This window comes from Crocodylus siamensis, chromosome 1, assembly GCF_052110815.1.
Source record: "Crocodylus siamensis isolate JL-2025a chromosome 1, ASM5211081v1, whole genome shotgun sequence".
Lineage (NCBI taxonomy): Eukaryota > Metazoa > Chordata > Crocodylia > Crocodylidae > Crocodylus > Crocodylus siamensis.
The window spans coordinates 36,293,908-36,301,355 of record NC_143395.1 but is presented as its reverse complement, the minus strand read 5'-3'; the positions used below and the strand labels follow the sequence as shown (position 1 = coordinate 36,301,355).

The 7,448-nt window shown below is 45.8% G+C and overlaps 1 pseudogene; it reads left to right on the top strand.

Annotated features, from left to right (window-relative positions):
* Window positions 1-446: 446 nt before the first annotated feature.
* Window positions 447-7,187, top strand: LOC149872724 (uncharacterized; annotated as a pseudogene).
* Window positions 7,188-7,448: the final 261 nt, after the last annotated feature.

Sequence of the window (7,448 nt, the reverse complement as noted above, 5' to 3'; positions counted from 1 at the left end):
GTGAAGGTGATCAGCTCATGGTCACTGCCACCCAGCTTCCCTTCGATCATTAGGTCACTGATTAGGTTGTCCCCTGTTGCCAGTACCAGGTCAAGCAGTGCTTTACCTCTCATAGGCCTGCAGACGTCTTAAGTTAAATAGAGCTCATCCACGTGAGAAAGCTTTGCGACTGTTTGGATTTGGCCGAGTGCTCCTCCCATGAGATGTCTGGGTAGTTGAATTCTCCCATGACAACCATGCAACCTGGTCAAGCTCTTGATAAGGGAGAGGAGAGAAGAGATTGACATCATATATCTGGACTTTAAAAAAGCCTTAGATCTGGTGCCCCATGATCACCTCATGGAAAAATTGGCCAACTGTGGCCTCGGCTATACCACAGTCAGATGGCTGGGAAATTGGCTCTGAGGTCGGATCCAGAGAGTAGTAGTTGAAGGAAGCAAATCACTATGGCGCTCCATGACCAGTGGTATCCCCCAAGGCTCTGTCCTTGGACCAGTTCTCTTTAACATCTTTATCAATGATATGGACATTGGTGTCAGAAGCACACTGGCCAAGTTCTCCGATGACACTAATCTTTGGGGCATAGCGTCTATACCTGAGGATAGGCTAGTGATCCAGGCTGACTTGGATAAGCTTAGTAAGTGGGAGGATATAAACCTGATGACGTTCAATACCAAAAAATGCAAGGTACTCCACCTCGGGGGAAAAAAACCCACAGCATGCTTACAAGCTAGGCAAATCCCTAGCACCACAGCCGAAAGAAACTTGGGGGTCATGATTGACCACAAGATGAAAGTGAACTACTAATGTGATGTCACAGCTGGTAAAGTAAACAAAACTCTGGCTTGCATCCATAGATGCTTCTCAAGTAAATCTCAGAATGTCTTCCTCCCACTGTACTTGGCCTTGGTGAGGCTGCAGCTGGAGTACTGCATCCAATTCAGGGCTCCAAAATTCAAGAAGGATTTCAAGAAGCTTGAGAGATCCCAGAGGAGAACTACATGCATGATCAGAGGGCAAGAGAATGGGCCTTATTAAGACAGGCTGAGAGCCATGGGACTCTTCAGCCTGGAAAAGCGCAGGTTCAGGGGTGACCTTGTGGCTGCCTATAAGTATTTAAGGGGTGTGCATCAGGATCTGGGGGAAACATCTGTTCACCAGAGCGCCCCAAGGAATAACAAGGACCAATGGTCATGAACTCCTCCAAGACCATTTTAGGCTGGACATAAGGAAAAACTTCTTTACTGTCCAAGCCCCCAAGGCCTGGAATAGATTCCAGAAGTAGTGCAGGCACCTACACTGGACTCATTCAAGAAACATTTGGATGCTTATCTTGCTGGGATCCTTTGACCCTAGCTGACTTCCTGCCCCTGGGGCAGGGGGCTGGACTTGATGATCTTCAAGGTCCCTTCTAGGGCTAATAGCTATGAAATATATGAAACTCTGGCCTAGGATAGACTGCTGCCCTGCAAGGGTGTGGGGGTAGTGAGTGGGGTGCCACAGTGCTTCAGGGGATTTCAATGGAATGTAACGTAACATGAGTTATGATGGGATCTGGTACAAAGGTGCATTACAGACTAAAGTCTGATATCACATCCATCCAGTGTTATCTTAGAGTGGGATCATGCCATAACCGTTTTTTTTGGTTATGGCTGTAGAGCACTTTCTGCATGCCTGCCACAAAAAAAGTGTAACATCTGTACCTGACCTAGGATAATATCTCAACTTTACCATATCTTTACAGAAGACTGTGTATGAAGAAGTAGTCATAAAAGCTTGAAGTTAGCTTACTTTCCTGGTTGAGGTAATAGCCAATGAAATGGCTATCTTCATAGTAGGAAGGTGGGAAGAACATTCAAGAAATGGCATGAAGTAAATCTGTGAAGCTTTCCAGGACCGTATTAAGTTCCTAACCTGTAGGGGCTTCCAAATTATTACATCATTGTGAATCAACCCTTTAAGAAGCTGGAAACTGTGGCATGATGGGAAAAAGCACAACGTAACTGCATTTGAGGGTAACAAGGTGAAATTGATGCAGGGGAGACTGCTGCAGCTGAATGAAGGCTCAGAATACTTTATATAAAAATATGATTTAAGGTATGTAGTATAAAAAAAACTTCACTCTGGGTGTGTTACACTTGGCTTAACAATTGTCCATGTGGAAGAGTGATGATAAAGAATTATTGATACCCATCCTGACACTGTGCCTGTCAACCCCCCAACTGCTGTGCCGCTGGCCTGGAATAAAGTTTTATTCATGCAATTACAGAGCATGAATAAACTGCAGAGCTTATTGCTCCAGAGTGAATTGTTTCTGGGTGCAATATTTGAATGTGCACCCAGAAGCAATTAACTTTGGAGCCATAAGCTCCACAGTTTATTCAGGTGCAGCACATGGAGCCAGGGTGGCAGCTCAGGACTGTTCCTCCCAACTCAACGTGGGGGGCTGGGGCATGAGGGAGCTTCAGTGCAGAGCCAGCTGGCAGGCAACCTCCACACTGAAACACCCTCTTGCCCTAGCAAACCCCTCTATCATTTATGTATGCTCTGGGGAAATAGTTTTTAATTACATAGCAGGTTAGTAATTGTAAACTAGTTTACTCCAGCCTAATCAGGGCACATGTATAGATGCCAAGACATTTACTGCACAGCTAATTAGTCAACTGTGCAGTTTTAACATCTTGTGTATATGCACCCTTTGTCAAGCATGTTTAGAACTACCCAGATTGTAAAACCTTTCCATTAAAAAAATCAGTTTTAGCAGTAGGAAACTTTCTATTTAGTAATGGGATTATTTGTAATCACAAGGAAAAGTTCCCATTAGTAGTCTTGAAGGAGCCATCCACCTGACTGGCAAAAGAGACCTTAGCTTTAGAGAAAGTATCTGACTGATTTTGAGAAAAATATGGTCAATCCAGTCATATAGGAGGCTGTTTAGACATCTGGAAATGTTCTCCTAGGCAGAATTGCCTCAGTCAATAGGGATTCGTATTAGGAAGGTGTTTTATTATTTATGTCTCCCTTTGAAGTAAAAAAGGAAACATCTCATATTAACATGATGGCAAACAAGTGTGTAACATGATCCCCCTCACACCAGAGAAATATCAGCTTGAGGATGGACCTTTTCAGAGAAATGATGGAATGAATAAGGAAGTCTGTAAAATTGTTGCTGATGCCTGGGTGGTGAAGAATTATTGTGGTTATTCTGTGTTCATGACAACATTTTTATGGCACTTAATACCTCCATTTTGTATTGCAAAATTCCATAGTACAGGATGAAATGCCATGCAAGCTGATGTAACAACTCAATGTTTCAGAACTGTTAAGTGAGGTATTATGTCTTTTTGAGACCAAATTCCAGCATCTGGGGATAGTCAAGCTGTGTTCTACAACCTGTTTTCATCCATCCATTATCAGCATCATTGTGGGGAAAAGGTAAGAAAGAGAACCCCTTTTCAAATGCTGTTGAGTCTAATTACAAGTTCAGAGCTGACAAAATGCATGATAGAAACAGTCCATATGGTCACTTGGTATCTTTAAGGTCGGTACGCCACCTGTAACTAGGCTTGTCAGGGATGCACGTGTCAGAAGCTATAACAGACAGTCCTACCTGGGCTGATTGGCCAGCTGGAGTGCATTAAGATGTTAACTCCATTGCTTCTATATGCTTTGCTCTTGGCCTTTGCTCTGACTCTGGCTTCTACCTCTTGGCTGCTGCCTCTAATTCTAGGCTTCTTGGCCCCCAATTCCAGGCAGGCTTCCCAACCTCAGCTTCTGATCCTGGTTAGCTATCAGAGATGAGCAGAAACTGACATGTGCCTTGCAATTCCGAGACATTTCTACCTGCAAGTTTTGATTTGACGCTGATGAATACTGATGGGGGAGACAAAATGTACTTTCAGTGACTGGAAGTTGCATAGATCTACAAGAAAGTGTGATGAGTTGACAAATTGTTATAAATTACTGTACAGCAGGTGAAGGAGTAGTGGCTTTGTAATGGAATCTGCTTTTGATCTAAGTATGAATAGATTTGTCTTCTCAGATGTGCTGTCATTACAGCTCAGCACTTTATGAGGACCCAGATGCTTTCTAGGAAAGCATGTGGAAAGATTGAATACTAAAACACAAACTGGTAATGGTTTGGTAACACTATGAAGTGCATATATACAAGTAAGATTGTAACTCAAGAGCCATGAACCAATCGGAACTAAATTTGAGTCTTCCCAGTTTGAGGGCAGAAAGAGCCAAAGCTGTTCCTGGGTGCATATACATGTGTGGGGAGGCTGCTCTGACATGCTGTAATTATAGTATGTTGGAGCAAACTTGATTAATCAAGTTTCCTAGATCGTGGTAATTACTGCACTCCAGCACACTCCAGCATCACGTGCATCATCATCCCTGTGCTGAAAAATGGCAACAGCGGCACTTTAACTAAAGCTCATCCCCACTGCCATTTTTCAGTGAGAGGATGTTGATACGTGTGATGCTCTGGGCACTTAAATTAAAGTGGCTCTCGGAGCCACTCTAATTAAAACACCTCCCTTGCTTGCAGAACACATGTATAAACACCCTGAGTCTCGCAGGCCACAGGATCAGCATGGTTAAAGCAAGTTAATTTCTGTAACACACAAGGGAGTGGTGTGGTTAGCACCACACCCAGGAGCCTTTCAAACTGAGACCTAAATGACCAGGTATCTATTTACAGCTGGCATGAGTGAGAACAGCTTTTGGCACCAACCATTGCAAAGCAATGTTCAACCATGTGCCTCTGGAACTGTAGCAAAACACGTAACTGTTCAGCCACTGCATGACTTCAGGCAGAAAAGAAATTCTGGTTTTAATTTATGACAAGGAAATTCAGTAGTAGAAACCTCTGCCCCATTAATTCAGAAATATCTTCTCTATTGCTTGTAAGCAAAAAAGAGAAACCACATTTTTCACTGAGAATGACCAGAAAATAAGGCACTAGTCTAAATGTGGCTTTCACCAAGGGAAAATACAATAGCTGTGACCATGAATTAAAACCACGGACAAGCAAAATTTGAAGGTTGAAGGCTTTAAGTCAGTCATTACAGTATAGGTAAAAGCAAGAGACAATAATAACCACTAGAAAAGCTGTGGGGGTTGGGAGGGGACAGAGGGAATGACCAAATAAATATGTTATAAAGCAAAATCATATTATTTAGATGTGTGGGGAGCCAGAGGAAAAGCAAGGGCAACATTGGACCCCTGCTAAACCAGACAGGGCAACTGACAACTGACGCCCAGGAAAAAGTGAACTTGATAAATGGGTACTTTGCATCAGTTTTTCATCAGCCCCATGGGATGGCCCTGTCCATTATGGGTCAGGAAGGCCCAGGTGAGGGAGATTCCTTGCCCTCCATCGAAGCTGACCTCGTGAAGGAACACTTCGACAGGCAGGATACCTTCAAGTCAGCCTGTCCTGATGGGCTATACCCAAGGGTACTCAGGGAGCTGGAGAGCATCATAGCTCAGCCCCTGGCACAGATCTTTGAGAGTTCTTGGCACTCACTTGAGAGTGAAGTGCCCAATGACTGAAAGAGGGCCAATGTCATGCCTATCTTCAAGAAAGGGAGGAAAGTAGATCTGGCAAACTACAGACCCATCAGCCTGACTTCTATCCTGGGGAAGGTCTTGGAAAAGATTATCAAGGAGGCCATCCTTAACAGACTAGCTGAAGGCAATATCCTGAGGGATTCCCAGCACGGGTTTGTTGCGGGTAGGTTTTGCTTGACTAATCTCATTTCCTTTTATGACCAGGTGATGTATCACCTAGATAAGGGGGAAGAGATCGACATTGTATACCTTGACTTTAAAAAAGTCTTTGATCTGGTATCCCATGATCACCTCTGGGCTAAACTGGCTAACTGCAGCCTCAATATCACCACGATCCACTGGCTGGGAACTGGCTCCATGGTAGGACCCAGGGGGTAGTGGTCAACAGGAGTCAATTGTCTTGGTGCGCTGTGACCAGTGGGGTCCCTCAAGACTCTGTCTTAGGGCCTATACTGTTTAACATCTACATCAATGATGTGGACATTGGCGTCAGAAGCAGACTGGCCAAGTTTGCCGATGACACCAAACTCTGGGACAAAGCATCCACACCTGAGGACAGGAGGGTGATCCAGGCAGATATGGACAGACTCATGAAATAGGCGGACAAGAACCTGATGGTGTTCAACACCAAAAAAGGCAAGGTTCTCCACCTTGGCAGGAAAAACCTGAAGCATGCTTATAGGCTTGGCAGTGCTACGGAGAGGGGTTGGTGGGGTCCTGGGGGGTGGGGCCTGGTGGTCCCCTTGCCTGTCCCTCCTGTGCATGACTTAGGGCCCTGGAGGAGCAGGTGAGGGAGCTCCAGGCTGAGGGGGATCAGGGATGCAGAGGATGATATTGATGTGTATCTCTGTTCTCTGCAGGCCCGGTCACCCACTGTACAGCTCCCACAGGAAACGCATACAATGCAGGAGTGGTAGAAGGTGTCCAAATCCAGAGCTGCTAGGCCTAGAGTGGCGGAAGCTCCTCAGGTTCACTTGGAGAACAGGTTCAATGCCTTGACAGCTGTCACAGAGAAAGACAGAGAAATTGCTTCTGGTGGGGACGATGCCACTCCCCACATTACAAAGAATGGGCACAGAGCCAACATCATCAGGAAGAAATGCCAGGTCCTCATCATCAGAGACTCCATCCTATGACGACTGGAAGGTCCCATCTGCCCGCCTGACCCCATGACGCGAGAGGTCTGCTTCATGCCTGGGGCTCAGGTTAGGGACATCACAGAGAGGATCCTGGCCTACATCCGACCTGCAGACCAGTACCCCATGGTTGTCATCCATGTGGGAATGAATGATGTGGCCAGGGGCAACCCTGACTGCATTATGAAGGATTTCAAGGCTCTGGGGGACAAGCTTAAGGAGACGGGGGTGCAGGTAGTATTTTCCTCTCTTCTTCCGGTGAGTAGGCAGGGACGGTGACACAAGGCCTGCATTGGAGAGGTCAACCAGTGCTTATGCAGTTGGTGCTGCCAGGCAGGCCCTGGGTTCCTAGATAATGACCCATGCTTTCGGACGGGAGACTTGCTGGGGTGGGATGGGCTTTACCTCTCTTCTAAAGGCAAGCGTGTCTTCTCTTCCAGGTTGGCTGATCTCGTATGGTGAGCTTTAAACTAGCCTCACCGGGGGAGGGGGCCGTAGAAAGATGAGGAAACACCGCCCAAGCAAGACAGGTGACAAATGCAAGAAGTGTCCAGGTAAGAAACAGAGGTCCAGACAGTCTCCCAAATCAAGGGGTGGCACACGCAGCTAGGCAAGGCCTTAAATGCCTATATACCAATTCTCATAGTATGGGGAATAAACAGGAGGAACTCACCCTCAGAATAGCCAGTCCAGACCCAGACATAATAGGGCTTACAGAAATGTGGTGGAATTCAT